We start from the raw sequence: 18,945 nt of genomic DNA, 5'->3' as shown, positions 1-18,945 counted from the left end.
AAAAGTTATGCTTCTAAAGAAAGCAAAAGCACACCTGTTATTAGCTTGTAAACCTATCTGTTGTATTCAAGTCCTTGTCACCTGCCTGTAGACCAGACTAGATCCTGAATTGTCCTAATTTCCTCCAATATTTGGTTATAATTAACAACTAGGAGAATTAGGTATCAGAACTGGGGACAAATTAGACCCACAGGGTACTGTGGTCAGCAGTTAGACCCTATTGCTCAGGGACTTGCCCCTTGTCTTAAAACAGTCGATGCCATCTCTTCCTTTGTGAAAGCCACAGAGAAGATAGTTATGGGGTCACCTCTCGCTGTCTGTGTTACTCACTCTGTCAAGGCTGTCCCCAATTCACAGCACAAGCCACCTAGCAAACTGCAAGGTTCTCTTTTTATCTTCACCCCATCTTACCATCACCTGACGTAACATGCTTAATCCTGCCAATGTACTTACCTTTCCTGATGCAGGTCTGCCTGACAAGCAGAACTGCATGCTTTTACTAGGACATGTCTTTTAGCCAAAGGTAAAATGGCCAGTATTTATACAGACAGCAGGTGTGCTTTCAGGGTCACTCACAGCCTTGGGACCTGTGTAAAATGTGTGCAGAACACAATACTGGAAAACCATTACGTGCCTCCATGGGCCACTTCCCATTACCAAAAGGTCCCTTTAGAGTATGGGAACAAGATTTTATTCAGGTCCTTGCCTCTCCAGGATACCAATATGTAATGTGCTAGTTATGGTCTGCATATTTTTGCACTGGGTCAAAGCCTTCCCTTGTCAACAGGCCCTGACAATGGCATTAGCTAAGGTCCTATTGGAAAAATTAACCAACATGGGGAGTCTCTCCAGAGCTTCCTAATGATTGAGGAACCTCATTTTACAGAGCAAATTAATCTGGCCTACTTATTAATACCAACATTTCCATTGTGCTTACCATCCACAGTCCTCTGGGCTGGTGGAACAGACTAATAAAATAACAAAGGCCCAACTGGCAAAGATAAGTGTGGCATGTAGCCTGCCATGGACCAAGGCCCTTTCTTTATTCCTCCTTAACACTGGCCTGCTTTCAATCCTCCCTCCCCGGAGCTCTGAGTTCACCCAGATGGCCGGAGTAGCCACCAAACCCATGGTGGTCCCTAATCTTTGCCTCTCCCTTTCCGACTATGACCCCCTCACTGGCAGTCATTGCCTTTGCTTGTTCTGTTGGCCCCAGCCACCTCCAGGGAAGGGACTTAGAAGCCTGCCAGGCCCATATTTCTTTCTAACAAAGAGGGGGAAATAATACTTGAGTTATCCTTGCCAGGAGATTTGGCCACAGAAACATCTTTTACCCAAATTCCCCTCTATTCAGTTAACCTCACCAACGTTACCCATCCTGCTCTCTAAGAGCTACGTGAGAGTCTGGGGCACAATCTGATACCAGCAATAGCCCCTGAGGTTACAGCTGGGGACACTTTCAAGGATGTGATTTACTCAGAGGGATTAACTCTAGTGAAGTAACTATATTAGGAAGGTTTCTAGAGTCCTGGTTTTGGGCTAGGTTCTGCTCGGAGTGGATATATGGTCAGAAACCTTCCCTGCCATATTAACAGAATTGCCCCTTTCACTGCCCAACCCCCCAGGGCACAACAGAGGTCCCTGGACTCCTTGCTCCTGTGGTCCTAAACAACCACTTGCTTTAGACGATCGCCTCACTGCACGGGGTAAGTTGGTGCCGTTGCTAACACTCCTGCTGTACCTGGGTAAATGCTTACAGTCAGGATGAATTGGAAGCACCCAAGGTCTTAGAGCTAACCAAATCTCTGAGAGGGACACCTTTAGGAAGCTTCCTGGTTGGACTTACTGAGTTAAATTTCTAATTTCCAGATACTTTCAGTTGGCTTCGCCCCGTATAGGATTCCTCCTGTGCTCTACCCTATGAGTCTTAACGATCCTCCTCATGTTTGGGCTGAGCATTTGGCCCCTCTTTAAAATTGTTCTAGACCGTTTTCACAGATGTCTCTAAGAAACCCCCACCAGGATCTTGCTTCCCCAAATCCTTGAGACTTTCAACTCACTTCAGCCAGAAACCAGAACCAACTTAACTCAAGAGACTGTGGTTCAAATTTAGCAGGTACCTGAATGCCTCTCATAAGTGAATGGCTCTCATTGTTCACTTGGTCTTTCCCTGCCACTAGGATCCCTGTGTGGGACTAGATGGACCTGGAGCAGGTTGCTGGTGCCATGTTGGAATGTGGTGCTGTCTGCTGACAAGTTTGAGGCGATCATTCTAGATGGATACTGACTTGGCCCAAATTTAAAATACAGCCAAGCAGCCCTTTGGTGACTAGGGGTCACACACACACTGTGAGTTCCCTGAAAACCTGCATCTCGTCTTTTTATCTGTGTGACTTTCAAGGCTCACTTGAGCCAGTAAGAGCTGTTCTCAAGTTTCAATTCTTCATTTGCGTAAACGGACTTCATTGGGAACCTGGGAAGGATCTTTTGCTATAAAACCTAAGCTTTCCCTTGTTCTCTGGAACAAATAATGCTTAGGTTGCTAACCCTTTATGTCTTTGTCCTAGAACCAGATCAAAACAACTCCTTCTAAAATGTAATCTTTTTTTTTCACTGATACTTATTTTTTTATTTGCCTTTTGATATATATATATATATATTTTTTTTATTTCAGCTCATCATGGGGGTACATAAGTTCAAGTTATATACATTGTCCATGTTCCGCCCATCCCCCTGAGTCAGAGCCTCAAGCGTGTCCATTCTCCAGACAGTGCGCCTGGCACTCACCATGTAGTCATACCTCCAACCCCTCCCCCACCCCCCACATCCCCAAGTCAGCACCTTCAAGCATGACCATTCCCCAGAGGGTGTGCAACGCACTCATCATGTAGGCATACACCCATCCCCTCCCCCCACCCCCCGTCTCAGTCTGATATCCAATTGGTATCCTTCCCCAATGTGCATTTAGGTGATGATCAGGGAAACCAGTTTTCTGGTGAGTACATGTGATGCTTGTTTTTCCATTCTTTGGATACTTCACTTAATATAATGGGTTCCAACTCTCTCCAGGAGAACCAAAGAGATGTCGTATCACCGTTATTTCTTATAGCTGAGTAATACTCCATGGTATACATATACCACAGTTTACTAATCCATTCGTGGATTGATGGGCATTTGGGTTGTTTCCACATCTTTGCAATTATGAATTGTGCTGCTATAAACATTCAGGTACAGGTGTCTTTGTTATAGAATGACTTTTGTTCTTCTGGGTAGATGCCCAATAATGGGATTGCTGGATCGAATGGTAGGTCTACTTGAATCTGTTTAAGGTATCTCCATAATGCTTTCCACAGGGGTTGCACTAGTTTACAGCCCCACCAGCAGTGTATGAGTGTTCCTGTCTCTCCACATCCACGCCAACATGTGTTGTTTGGGGACTTTTTGATAAAGGCCATTCTCACTGGAGTTAAGTGATATCTCATTGTGGTTTTGATTTGCATTTCCCTGATGATTAGGGATGTTGAGCATTTTTTCATATGTTTGTTAGCCATTCTTATATCTTCTTTTGAAAAATTTCTATTCATGTCCTTTGCCCATACTCTGGTTTCTCTTCAGATCGTATAAACTTTTGCCTTTTACTAAAATGTAATCTTGATACAAGGGAACTCCTATAGCGAAGTGCTAAACAGTTTCATCCCTCTAACCAAGGTTTGCATCCCTAATCAGAAGGCAGTAGCTAGAATGGTCATTGCCCTTTTCCCTCAAGACTGAGGAATGGACATAAAAAGGAGGGGATTTGTAACTGCATCAGACTCATTTAGCACAACTTTTATATAACGGAGTTGTGAGTTGTTTTTCAGTTGTTATAGATCCCTAAGTTGAAGGTCACATAACCTGGACATGCCCAGATGAACCAAGCGCACAACCATAGGCAGAACCTAAATGCTCAGACTGGACTGAGGAGTGGGGACTGAGTTGCAGACAGGGAGCGGCAGAATCCAGGATCCAATCAGATCAACCCCTGGTATCACCCGATTACAAGATCCAATCAGATCACCTCATTACCCTATGTTTATAAAACCTGACCCAGCCCCTGGCTCAGGGAGACAGATTTGAGCATTTCCTCCTGTGCACTTGCAGGAAAGCTTTTCTTTCTCAAATGCCAGTGCCATGGTATTGGCTTCTATGAACATTGGGCAGTGAGTTCATTGATTGCTCAGTAACAAATTCATCTGTTTTTTGACTGAAATTCTGGAAATCCTGACTCAGTCCACCGATATGGATGTGGTCTCTAAGTTGTTTAAGCAAGGCCTTCAGAAGCCTATGCCCAAACGTACCTCATAAAGTTGTTTTCCACAGGGCTCTGAGATCATTCTTTGTTGAAGAAAAACTACTCAGGCCTATAGTTAATTGCAATAGCTTTCAGGGAAGCATCAGAGTAAAGCAAAATTTATCTGTAGATGGCAAAAGACTTAAAACGATTGTGATTTTCAAAGGTGAAAGATCTGATGAAAGCTTATTATAAGAATAATGTAACCAACAAGGGAATTTTTGATGTTTTCATGGTGTGCAAAACTCATAATGTCAATCCAAAACAAGTTTTAGACAAAATAGCTATAAATATAATGATTAATCCTGTTTTCAAAGAAGAGTGGATAGTATATCTAGTTTATATAAATGGATAAATGTAATCTTTATAGAGAAAGATATCTTCAGATATGGCATATAATTATCTTAAGCCATAATACACCATGAATATTCAGCACATAGTTAGAATACCGCAAAAAATATGTTGAGAACATCAACTAAAGAGATTCTGTAAATCTGGAGTAAGTCCTAAACATCTGTATGCTAATAAAACTCTACAGCAAGTGAGAATCCCAACTTGGAAACCACTAACCGAAATGATGGTAGATTCAAATTAAAGAAGTAAAGTTGTAACCACATTAGCATTGAAACCAAAACAAATAAATGAAATGATGACCAATAACATTAGACTGTTGTTGTCTCCTATCAGGCAAAGTAGCACCAGGACTCTGAGCAATAGAAATATATCACGGACAGCAAGGACATTGACAATGTTCTAGGAACTTCCCATATAGCATATAATTTCAAATATTTATATTAGTAATATTTTACCCATACAAATTTAAACTAGGGAAGATTATGTATCTTTTCTGATTTGATAATGCTTTCCATGCAACTCATCAATAGTAACAAATCAAATAAACCTAATTATTTCTAGACCCTCTCTTTTTACAAGGTGAAAAAAACAAAAATAATTCCCTTGTGAATTTCCAGGGGACCTCTGGAAAATCTAAGAGGCAGGCTTAGGTATGAAAAGTATAATTTTGCATTCATTTTAGGAAAGGAAAAATATCAAAAGTTGTCAGGAGATTTCAACATTGGTCAAGATATGATCATGGGTTACTGAGAATACTTGACTATCAATTTAATCAAGGTGACAATAATTGATATATGAAGTAAATATGGGAGGTAACACGATGGTAAACAACCTTACCTTAACTTACCTCTTTCAAAAGTGAGAAGATTTTGTACTTTTAAATAACCAAGGACATGACAAAGTCAACAGGAAGTGCAGTCAATTAGTCTTTAAACACACAGAATCTTTGTAATTTAGGCAGATTACGCAGAAGATAAGAATAGCATTTTACAGTCCCTTATCAAGAACAGACCAATAATATAAAAGAAATTTTGTCATTTTAACAGAGAGAGCCAAATTCTAGTTTTGCATCAGTATAATACTTGCTACTAAATATGTTTTTGAAAATCTTATAAATAAGTCATAAGCTGGCATAATTGGCCAGCTTTGACCATGGCAAATAAAATTCCATTTCTGCAAACTGTCTACAATGCTCTATATCCATTTAGACTTTGTCCTAAGTTTTTCTCTTTTGAATTCTAGAACAAGTCATTTTACTTTAGGACAAAACTACTCTCTTTTTTGCTTAAGAAAAGCACATCTCCTTTAGTTCAACTTCTTACAGTGACAAAAAATGAACATGTTTATTAACAGACCCAAAGACATAGCCACTCCGTATCATACCTAGGAATTTTAGGAACATTCAATTTAAATAAGCACTTATTTATTTCTAAGCCAATCAGAAAAGAGCACCTTTAAGGCACTTTATAATCTAATTTAGTAATGCCATTTGGAGGTAGGAAAATACTGCAAACTCACAGAGACATATATACTGTACATACAGATACAGATAAAGAGTTCATAGCTTCAATTTTAAAATTTTAGCCATGAGTCAAGCATAAACACAGAAATACAAAACTCCTTGGTTCACATCAGAGAAATTTTCTCTTCCCATTGGGTGTGAATTCTTAATTGATGTAAGCTCAAAATAGACAAACAGAAAAGAGTAACAAGCAGATTGTCATCTGTCATCAAGCAGAGAGAAGATCTCAATAAGCTGTCAACCCATTTACAGGGATCACAAATGGTCAGGCCATAAGACCAAAAGAAGCTGGCAGTAGAAATCAAGCAAGGCCTCAGAAAGAATCTAGATCAAATTCTTACCATGCTACTAATGGACAAGAGTCTTGGGCACAGGATCGGGAGTCAGACTCACTGCTGGGTCCCCCACCCGGCAGTCAGGAATGGAGCAAATGAGGACTCGAGGACCCAAGGTCCAGTCTGTCTGAGTGATGGCACAGAACTGTCAAAGACAAAATGCACTGGACACTTAAGGAGATCATTTTATTCAGCCTATTGCAATAGGGAAAATATTCATTAATGAGGACTCTCACAGGTAAGGAAGGGGATCTGTGGTTTCATAGAATTAGGCAAAAAAGGGAATTGTCAGGAAGAGTGTAGGCAAGGTTTATTTATTGGTAGGAGGGAGAGGTTCTTTCTAGCTGCAGTTTTCTGGAAGACAAAAGGGTGAGGGATTTCAGAAAATAAGAAAATAGGAGTATTTCTTAACTTCAGCTGTTTTCCTGGAGTACAGGGTTCAGGTAAAGTTTAATATTGTTGAGGGCTTACTAGCAACTAAATGTATACTATGATCATTATTGTTATTTTAGTGGCTTTTGACTTTGGCACAAACCATAATGATTACTGTAATCCATTGTAAGATGCATCGTAAGTTTTTTTTTACTATAAAAGTCAAACATTAAAGTTTAAAGGTGATTTGTCTTTTAAAATATAACTTCAGACGGAGTCAGTGGCATTCCAAGTCCCTTGGTGGGTCATGTGGAAGGGAAGAGGTTGTGCAAAAGCAGCTACAAACAGTGTTGGAACTTCAGGGCAGGAAGTGTTAGGAGAGAGTGAAGGACAAGATGAGAAGGGGCCTCTGGGCCTCTCTGGTGAGCTAGAATCCAACCTGCAGGAAGATGGAAGGGCTTTGAAGTTAAGGGTGGGACTCACCTTTCTAGGAGCCCGAGCCATCGGCCAATCTCTCCGGATTTGGGTCTAGATTTGGGTCCACCATGACTCTGTGATCTTGAGCAAGTTACTTAACCTCAGTTTTCTTCAGTTGTAAAATGATGTTAATAGCATCTATTTCAGAGGAGTTTTGGGATTTAATGTGAGTAAAGCACCCAGAATTATACCTGGTATGTAGAATTAGCTATGACTACTACTAGAACTTCAGTCGTTGTTGTTCCTTTTTCATGCTCTTTTTGGCTAAGGGCTGCTTCCCGGGAACACTGACGCCAGTGGCCTCCGATATGTTCCCATACAGGGCGGCTCAATGGCAACACTCTGGTTGGAAGTTGTGGGGGTGGGTAAAAGCTCAATTTTATACTCCATCTGCATAACTATTTAGGCAAGAGTAACTAAAGTCAATGATCAAATCAAATAATGAGGTTCTGCAGGTTGGGGTGTGGTTAAAGTCTTGCCAGTGCCACCCTTGTGTGTGTGGGGTGGGGGACACAGGAAATGAGACTTGACCTAGGCCTATGGCAATGACTTACACTACACAGTTCTAGGAAGGTTCCTTTCATACCAGTGCCTACCTACTGCTCCTGTTTAAACTTCTGCTACAGCAAAAGTGGGGAACTCAAGTAAAACGGGCAGGGAAAAGCTCTGATGGTCTAATATGTCTGAGGCTTGGAATGCAAGGAAAGTCATAAAGCCAAGGCAAAGGTTGAGCATGTTTGTCAAAATATGTGCTGTGTTTCATCAAAATATGGGAAACTCAAAGAAGAGCAGCATCTCAACCTCCTCATAAGGGTGGAAGCACATAAGTAGATTTTAAGATTCTTGTTCGGCTCAGAGATTGTTCCGACCTTCATTAGTAGTGCCAACTTGATTTACTTCTGTTATAGTTCCCAGCCCAACTGAGCGGGTAAATTTTTCTAGAGCATAAGGCCTCTCAAATTACCGTGAATATGGGTGCAGACACAGGCCACCAGCATGGTTCAAGGCCAATTCCTGTCCCCCACCTCACTCAAGAATGGCATTGTGGGGGCGTATGGCATGGTCTCAGAAGAGGGCAGCAGGGACCACCACCATCTTTTGAAGTCGTGCAAGCAAAATACCCATTCTTTTCCCATTCTTGAATACCTACTCTTTTCCCATAAATTTCAAGTCATAGCTTGAAATCTTAGAACGAATTATCATCCCCCCACACCCAACTCCTACAGCCAGAGGGAAGACGAAGAGGACACAGGAACCTGAACACCGATGGCAGAAACATCCATAGAAAAATGCCTCTGTTTCCAAATTAATTTGGGTAGTGACACCATTTGCTTTGCCCCTGTGTCAAGCCTTGCTTCCAGGGGCAGAAAGGTTTTACACAAATAGATTGTTAGTACTGTGGGGAGATGAAGTTTACTCAATCACTACGACAGCCATGGCTGTCAGAGCCTCTGACCATGAGCCGGTGTAAGAAATACACTTTCTATTATGACCCAGTGCACACATCCGTAACTGACGCAGGATTTCTGTGGTGTAAGTATTCCCACCATGGCTCATTACTAACTATCAACCTGATGTCACTGACAAGTTGGGAAGAGTTGTGTACAGTCAGCTGTCACTACCTGACTGTTACACACACACCCCCCAACAACAATGAAGAAACTGCTGAACTAATGCTGCAAAGAACACACTTTGAGAAACCCTTCCTAAATTTGTAAATCAGTTTGTAAATCAGGGCAAAGAGTTTATGTGCAATACCATAGGGTTTTCTTTACAGCCTGTTTCGGCAAACACCCTCCCTTGTAAATTAATCTTCTGTTGATGATGTTCCAAGAAATGTGGTCCCTCTATTTTAAAACTCTGTCTTCTCTTCTCTGATTTTTCTGTGGTTCAGAAAAAATTTTTCTTAAGCCAGATGACATTTTCTTTGAAAGCAGTTTTTATAAAACACTAGAAATTAAGTCTGATACATCATAAAATGAAATGAAGTGTATGTGTGTTTAAATTCACAGGACTCTAGGTATTCTGAACAATTGGATGGACATTGGTAGTTTTCCCTTAGGCCTTAAAGTTATTGTGCAAATAAAAGAATTGTCTTGCTGCATAACAAACCATTGTCAACAGCATTAAACAACAAGCATTTATTTCTCACGCAGTAGATGGTTGGCTGCAGGAACTATCTGCTCTTAACTGGGCTTACTCTTTTGTCTGCAGAGCAGTTTAGAGATCCACACTGAGCTGGGATTGGCTGGGGCAGCTTTGCCCCATATACTCCTAATCCATCTCATGGGATCACAGGGCTAGACTAATGGAAGCATCTCTTCTCATTACAATGCTCAAGATTGCGAAGGAAATTTGGAAGATCCCTTGAGAGCATCACTTTTGCCTTTATTAGCCAAAGCAAGTCACAGGGCCAAGCCCAGAATTCAAGGGTGAGGAAGACACCACATCCCCACAGAAAGGACACCGCAAAATTACATGACAAAAGGCATGGTTTCAAGGAGTGGGGGAAGAGTTAGGGCCTGTGAAAGGCTGAATAATGTACCCCAAACAGCATCTGAGAACAGCTTCCAAAAGCTTCCTCCAAAAGGCAAGAAAACAGAAACTCCTCTGAGGTCTTCAGAAGGAATGCAGCCCTGCCAATGCCTTGATTTCAGACTTCTGGACTCCATAACTGTAAGAGAATAAATCTGTGTTCTTTTAAACCACTAGGTTTGTGGTGAATTGTTATAGCAGCAATAGAAAACCAGGATAGATTTTGGTATCAGGAAGTGGGGTGCTGCTGTGACAAACACTTGAAAATGTGGAAGTAGCCGGGTGCGGTGGCTCACGCCTGTAATCCCAGCACTCTGGGAGGCTGAGGCGGGCAGATCGTTTGAGCTCAGGAGTTCGAGACGAGCCTGAGCAAGAGTGAGACCCCGTCTCAGAAAAAAAAAAAAAAAAGAAAATGTGGAAGTGGCACTGGAATTGGGTAGTGAGCAGATGCTGGAAGAAGTTTAAGAAACATAGTAGGCTGGGTGCGGTGGCTCATGCCTGTAATCCTAGCACTCTGGGAGGCCGAGGCCGGTGGATCACTCGAGGTCAGGAGTTCGAGACCAGCTTGAGCAAGAGTGAGACCCCATCTCTACTAAAAATAGAAATAAATTATCTGGCCAACTAAAAATATATATACAAAAAATTAGCCGGGCATGGTGGCACATGCCTGTAGTCCCAGCTACTCGGGAGGCTGAGGCAGTAGGATCGCTTAAGCCCAGGAGTCTGAGGTTGCTGTGAGCTAGGCTGACGCCACGGCACTCACTCTAGCCCAGGCAACAAAGCGAGACTCTGTCTCAAAAAAAAAAAAAAAAAAAAGGAAAAGAAACGTGGTAGAAGAGGCCTGGTTTGCCCTGAACAGACTGTTAGTAGAAATATGGATGTTAGAGACTCTGCTGGTGAGGGCTCAGGAGGAAATGAAAACATATTATTGGAAACTAGAGGAAAGGGGACCCTGTTATATAGTAGCTGAAAGGTTAGTTGAATCTCATTATATACTCATGTGGAATGAAGAACTTGTGAGCAATGCACTTGGACATTTAGCTGAGGAGAGTTCCAAGCAAAGTGTGGAAGGTACAACCTAGTTTATTCTTTATTACTTATAGTAAATGTGAGAAGAAAGAGATAAGTTGAGGAAAGGATTATTAAGCAAAAGGAACCATGACTTCATAATTTTGGAAATTCTCAGCCTATCCAGATTGAAAAAGAGGATAAAATTACAAGATTTACTGTCAGGAAAGTGTGCTATGGAGAGAAAGCCAAGAATGTGGCTGGACAATCTTTTGCTAGTGTCTGAGAAGAAACAAAATGTCACAGTATTCTATCACACAGACGGCTCTTTGAAGAGATTAAATATGACTCATGGATTCCTCTAGCCCTCTCATGGAACTATCCAGGAAAGATCTGTGGAAGACCCCCTTATCTAATGGAGTGAATCCCTGTGCCATACATAAGGGACCCATGAGATTCTTGATGATGTTATACTGCCAGAAACACTGCCAGCTTGGCAGAAAGGGACAGAGGGGAGATGAAATTTAAAAAGGTTGTTGGACTCCCAAAATTCTCAGGCAGGAAACAGGCTGATAAAACTACTTAGATGACAACATGTGCCACTCTTCATGAAAAAGGAATTATGATTGAGAGGATAAAGCCCCAGGCTCAGGGAATGAAGCCAAGGGCCACAGAGCATTAACCCCAGTCCTTGAAATGGAATTTTCACAGTTGAATTGGGACTGGTGATGCCTTTCTTCTTTTCATTTTCTCCCCTTTTCAATGAGACTGTTTTTAACTCTTATCCTATGCCTGTCTCACTATTGTATTTTGGGAGAAAAACTAGTTTTTCAGTTTCACAGGTGCACAGATGGAGAAGAATTCCTCCCCGAGATGGATCATTCCCAGAGTCTTACCCGATGTTATTTAGGTGATTTAGATGAAGTGATTTGGGATATTTGAACTGACAGTATTCAGAGAGAACTTGGACTTTGAGTTGATGCTGTGATAAGTTGAGACTTTTGGCGTTATTGAGAAGGGGCGAATGTACTTTGATGTGAAAGAGACATGAATCTTCGGGGTCCACAGGGCAGATTGGTAAGCTGAATAATGATCCCCCAAAGATGTTCACAACTTAATCCCTAGAACCTGTGAACATTACCTTATATGGATAAAAGGACTTTGCCTGGGTTTGTTAAAGATCTGAAGATGGAGAAATGATCCTGGATTATCTGGGTAGACTCAAAACATAATCACAGGGATCCTTATGAGAGGGCAGCAAGAAGGGCATATGTGAAGCCAAAAGGAGAGATTGGAGGGGCGATGCAGCCAGGAGCCAAGGAGTACCACCGCTCTACAAGCTAGACGAGGCAAGGAATATAGTCTCCCTTATGGTCTCCAGAAGGGACCAGCTCTCATGAAAAATTTATTTTGGTCCTTAAGACTCATTCTGGACTTCTGACCTCCAGAACTGTAAAATCATAAATTTGTATCCTTTTAAGTTACTACGTTTGAGGTAATTTGCCACAGCTGTATTTAATAATGAAGGGCCATTAATATAATCTGTAGAAATAAACCTTGCTCCCATGTTTTTACATGTAATGTTGTTTTAAGCATTATCATTATTTTAAAAATACATGCTAGAGGTGGGCAGTTTGTGAACATTTGACATTCTCAAATGTGATTTGACTCATATTGAGATTAAGTTGTCTTCCAAAAGAAGCCATATTTACTTTAAAAATGAAAAACAGTGAGTAATAGGATCTGAAATATAGAAATGTCCATTATAAGCAACAGTAAAAAAAAGTTTAAAAAGTTAAAATGATGTGTGATGGAACAATAATTATTAATATGGGAGTACTGGAAGTCACCAAAAGGCATTCCGCAGTGACACGTGCCCCTACTCCCCTGTCATTTTTGCTGGAGAGAAGCCAGGGGGTCTGCAGGGTAAAGGTAGAAGCCGTAGGGAGGGATAAGAAGAAAGGGAGAGCTGGGGACCTACGCAGTGAGACGTTCCATATTGCTATAAATCATATAAATGTATCTGGATTCTGTTCAAAGTTTTCGAGAAACCCAGGGTAAGAATACGAGCTGTTTTGATATTCTTCTGATTGTTGGGAGACACATAGTGCATACCGGTGGGTGTTATTTTGGGTCCTTCCTCAAGGGTTACTTTATCACTTAGAAATGTTTCAGGCTACAGGTGTTAGAAAAGTGGAGCATGAATACCCTAACAAGTAGGGATTTGTTTCCTTCATTTAAGAAGAAGCCTGGAGCTACGCAGCTGCTGGGAACGGTTCTTCAAACGCCCAGATGCTTTTCATCGTTCTGTGTCGCACCATTCAAGTGGCTTTGCAGTCTGAACTTATACCTTATGTTTCAATGGTGGCTGCTGCAGCTCCAGCCTTCATGACCTCATTCAAAGGCAGGAAGACCAAGGGCGGCCAGGGAGAGAAACTACCTCCTCCTGCACCGATTCTAAAAGGAAACAAACATCTTTCCCAGAATCCCTCAGCAGACCTCCCCTTAGATCTCATCGGCCAGAACTGGGTCACCTGTTTCCCCATCCCCCAGCACTACTAGAATAGAGGCTGAGAAAGCAAATATCTCGCTTTGCAGACTCTAAACTGGGATGTAGCAAAGGAAATAAGAGTAGAAATGGCTTTTGGTTGGCCACTCATTATGTCTGCGGCAAGTGTCCAATCTCTCTTTTATTCAAGGGGCTGAAGGTTGATGGACAGCAGGTTTGGGAACCGAGTGAAGGCCACAGCTCTTTATTATGAGGTCTGGCCTCCAGAGAAAAGCCATTCCAGTGCTCTCCAAAAATGCTGTCATTCCCCTCCCCAGTGGTCTTCTCAGTGCTGAGGTGAATACGTGTCTTCTGGAGCACCTTAGGGAACACGAGATTGATATGGGTAAGTGGGTCACACTTGGCACGTCTATTGGAGCATTTTCTTAAATTCTTGGATTCTCCCTGTACATAATACCACGGTATTCCTGGCATCTCACTTTCATAAAAAGAACTTAGTATAGACCTTAGAAGTCCAGACTCTAGAATCAGGGTATCTGATTTGATTCTGAGCTTTATCACATATAGGATGCATATGGGAAATTGTGGAACCTGTATATGTCTCAGTTTCCTCCTTTATAAATAGGGATGATACTACATATCCCATAGATTTGTTATTAGGATTAAATAATTTAGTGTCTGAAAGCACTTTAAACAGTGCTTGGCACCCAGCAAGCGTTACATGTACGCCAGCTGCATCATCATTTACACCAGTCCCCAGGAGTCTAGATTTCAGCAGCCAACTAAGCAGATGCTTAGTACTACTCCCAACTGCTCAAGTGAGCACATCGAGTCTAGAATCTTTGGTAACTCCTACATATCAATAAATTCAGCCTCATCTAAAGCTATACTTTTCCGTCTTTGGTCTAGCATTCTCAGAATCTGTCTCCACATGTATTCCCCAGATTTTTGCTTACATGAATTAGCAAAATCTCACCACTCAAGTCTTCTCCTTCAGAGTCTGCCTTTTCAGTTGGCTTCCTGAGGCATGCTGATATCCGACTCTGTATTGAGAGAAAATGAAAGGCCGGGCATGGTGGCTCACACCTGTAATCCTAGCACTCTGGGAGGCCGAGGCGGATGGATGGCTTGAGGTCAGGAGTTCGAGACCAGCCTGAGCAAGAGTGAGACCCCGTCTCTACTAAAAATAGAAAGAAATTAGCTGGCCAACTAAAATATATATACAAAAAATTAGCCGGGCATGGTGGCACATGTCTGTAGTCCCAGCTACTCGGGAGGCTGAGGCAGTAGGATTGCTTAAGCCCAGGAGTTTGAGGTTGCTGTGAGCTAGGCTGATGCCACGGCACTCACTCTAGCCAGGGCAACAAAGTGACACTCTGTCTCAAAAAAAAAAAAAAAAAAAAGAGAGAGAAAATGAGGGAGGGTCTGGAATAGGGTGTGAGGTTTCAAGGCAACACCCTCAGGCTATGTCATTACAGGATATTAATCAAGGTAGCAAGAACCTCACCATTGCTTTCATTTAGCAAGGGAAGCCACCATAGAGTTTGAGGGGTGTAGAGTACATTAAAGTTATCTGAATTCTCCCCTGTATCTCCATTCAATCATCACTGTCCTACTCTGTTCTAATCAATGCCCTTGGTTTCAAATAAGAGTGGTTAGGCTATGAATTCAAGTGACTTTGTACCCTAGCAACCCACAAGATCAAACTTTGTTTTGTTTTTTTTTTTGAGACAGAGTCTCACTTTGTTGTCCAGGCTAGAGTGAGTGTCGTGGCGTCAGCCTAGCTCACAGCAACCTCAAACTCCTGGGCTCAAGTGATCCTCCTGCCTCAGCCTCCCAAGTAGCTGGGACTACAGGCATGCGCCACCATGTCCTGCTAATTTTTTCTATATATATTTTTAGTTGTCCATATAATTTCTTTCTATTTTTAGTAGAGACGGGGTCTCGCTCTTGCTCAGGCTGGTCTTGAATTCCTGACCTCGAGTGATCCACCTGCCTCGGCCTCCCAGAGGGCTAGGATTACAGGCGTGAGCCACCGCGCCCGGCCCAAACTTTGTTTTTGGTTTTTACCTATCTTGGCTGTCAACTGCAAAAAGTGAGAAGTTTCCTTTTTTATTGTTGTCGTTTTTTTGTTGTTGTTGTTTGTCTGTTTCAGAAGTCATCAAAAATCCCTGGTTTATATGTACTTTGAGCCGAGACTTTAGAAGTTTGAGCTCATTATTCTCTTCCTTTAAGCTGTCTAACTCCATAAAAAACAACCACCTTACTTCCACCGTAAGGTGGTTTCTCAGCTGCCACTTGGTCATCCAAAAGCTTGATTTCAATGGGTATTATTCTAGGTGAATACAGTTAATAATTTAATAAACTTTGGCCACTGTATGTGATAGCCTGCCTGCATCAGAATCCTCTAAACAGGTTGAGGTTTCAACCCTGCCTCAATCAGACTAGATAACCCATCCCTGATTTCTTCTATTTCCCTTAGCTTAATTCTAATGTCTGTATCAGTCAAGCTACTTAACTTCAAGGAACAGGAACTTACTCTAATCAATTTAAGGAGAAAATGAATTTATTTAAAGGAAAAGTGAAGAGGCAGGCTCAGAGACATGCATTTAAGAAACAACTCCTAAAATCATGTTATAAAACTGGTAAGGCGAAGACATTGCCATCTGTACCACTACAGACCAGACATCACAGCTTACATCATCACCATCATGGCATCAGTCATTGGGTACCACTGCTAGCAATTCTGCCTTAAAACTTGATCAGCCACCTTTCCGATCAAAGGCTTTACCTTCCACTAAGATTACATAGTAGATAATTTCTCAAACCATTAAGGAGAGTTCAGATCCTGGGCATAAAAGAAAGTTCATTTGTTTATTTCACAGAGACCTATTCTAAGACTGAACCACATGGGTCTCAGCTTTATGAGGCTTACATACTGTCTTAGTCCATTTTATGTTCCTATAAAGGAATACTCAAGGCTGAGTCATTTATAAAGATGTTTATTTGGCTCATGGTTCTGCAGGTTGTACAAGAAGCATGGCACTGACATGGGTTCAGTTTCTGGTGGGAGCTGCAGGTTGTTTCTACTCATGGTGGAAAGTGAAGGAGAGCTGGCTATGCAGAGCTCACATGGTGAGAGAGGAAGCGAGAGAAAGAGAGAGAGGGAGAAGGGAGGTGCCAGGCCCTTATTAACACCCAGCTCTCTCTGGAACTAACAGTGAGAACTCACTCTCCCCACCCCAGGGAGGGTTTCAGTCTATTTGCGATGGATCCACCCCCTATGATCCAAACACTTCCCATCAGGACCCACCTCTAACATTGGGAGACAAATTTCAACATGAGATTTGGAGAGGACAATATCCAAACTATAGCACATACATAATGGTTATCTTGTTGTTTATAATCTTTATATAATTTGAATAGGTTAAGAAAAGTGGTTTGTGTATAGTACCTTAAATATCCCCTTCAGTATTTAGTGTATTTTTCAGAGTAGTTTCTGCTCTGATCTTCATTTCTTCCTGGTTGTCTGGAGTGGGCAGCATGGTATAGGAGAAAGATTCTGGGCTTTGGAGTCAATGCTTTCTCTGACCCTTATCAGTAGTGCCTATTGGTAGGTATATTACTTACCTTTTCTAAGTTTTGGCTTCTTCTTCTATAAAATGGGTATAGCAAAATGGGTTCCCTGAATTGTTCTGAGGGTAAGTATAATTCACATAGAGCTTAGTAAGAGATGCTGAGAAACAATGCACAGTCAGCCCTCTGTAACTGCAGGTTTAGTATCCATGGATTCAATCCACTGCAGATCAGAACCTGCAGATACAGGGGAGGGTGACTGTAGGATGCTGTTTATTAGAAGGAACTTGGACATCTGCAGATTTTGCTATGGAGTGGGAGTCCTAGAACTAATCCTCCACAGATACCGAGGGCTGACCGTGCTTGATTGTGTGAACAGAGCTGTGTTTTCTGTTTTTAATTGAGCAATTATCTAAAGTACCGTGCATGGGATAAATGTATGAGAAGAAATGGAACAATACAGTTAGAGCTGATTTAGCAATGCCAGTAGACACTCTTGCATTGTTAAGAAATAATCCCAAACATCTTTCTTGTTATAACCTAACACCGATTGTTCACAAGTGGTGGAAATGCTAAAGATGAATCTCTGTTCACCAGGTATGCATGACCTTGACCATCAGCTGGCAGGGCTTTCACTATTGAAATCCCACTGTGATATTTTCTTCCTCTCTAAGTTTGTAACGAACTCTCTTGGGAGGACATGATGAAATATAAAACTCCATCCTAGTAAGTATCTTTATGTCTACAAGCAGTGTCCTTTAGCAATTATTAATATAAACTACAATCTTAATCTGTGGAAAAATCATTGAACAGTATTAATTTCTCTCAAAGTTATTGCAGGTATATTATTTATGTAAATAAATAGAATATGTAGTACAAATACAGAAAATGCATATATGTATATACAATGAATTGTTTCTCTGTATACACATATATTTTTTATAAAAAACATTCTGAAATAGTAACCATCTGTAATGTCCTCTATAGCAGCAGGTACACAAAGTTTAAATGATTTATGTCTTTCAGAAATATCTAGGCAACCAGGTGGTGCAATTATTAACCACCCATGGGAACTTGGCTTCAAAGCCAACCTATTATGATTAGAATCTGCAGGATCCATATCCAACACAGCAAGTCCTGGCCACCAGATGTCACCATTCTTCTATTTCCTTCCCGGTGCCTGACGAGAGCTTCAGACATTATTTTCTTCCAAGGGGCTGAGGGAAATACGTGCCCTGGAACATTGCTGGGATTTCACCAAAAGGTCTTTTATTATGAAGATGAGTCATCCTATTCATGCAGATTTCCTTGTGGTTCTTGAGCATGGCCTGAACAGTTTCTGACAGCTGAGGATCCAAGCGACTGATAATTTGGGGCTCATCTGGTCAGGAAGTGTTAGAGCCACTTTCTCCAGCTTGAAGTTGAAGGCAGAACTGACCTAAGGTGTCTAGAGCCTTGGGCTCACTCAGTGCAAGAGAAGCCATAAGTGTGTCCTACTAAGGCGCTGGGGTCAGGAGACCTCCCTAACTAGCTGTGTGACCCTGAGAGCTCACTTACAAAATGAGGGCGATGTACTCAATCATTTCTAGGGTCTCAAAGTTCCATGATCCTCGGTTTTTAAATGCTTCTTTTGGGGAAGGGTGGGCAGCAGAGTGCAGGTGATCTCAGTCCAAGAATGAAGAGCCTAGAGAGGACAGTGGAATGGGGTGGAGAAGTCCTGCAAGAAAGGTCAGGGGAAATTGAACGTGAACCGTCAGAGGATCTGGATGTAGTGACGGGCTATAGGGTCTGGAAATTGCTGGGGTTATGACCTTTGTTATTTCCACCTCTAGGTAATCCACCAGCCAGTCCACCCTCCCTCCATTCCAGATACTACTTAACAACGATCTGTAATGCTTGGCGATGTGAATGTATGGCATTCTCTCTC

This window comes from Lemur catta, chromosome 8, assembly GCF_020740605.2.
Source record: "Lemur catta isolate mLemCat1 chromosome 8, mLemCat1.pri, whole genome shotgun sequence".
NCBI classification, from domain to species: Eukaryota; Metazoa; Chordata; class Mammalia; order Primates; family Lemuridae; genus Lemur; species Lemur catta.
This window is presented reverse-complemented; position numbering follows the sequence as displayed.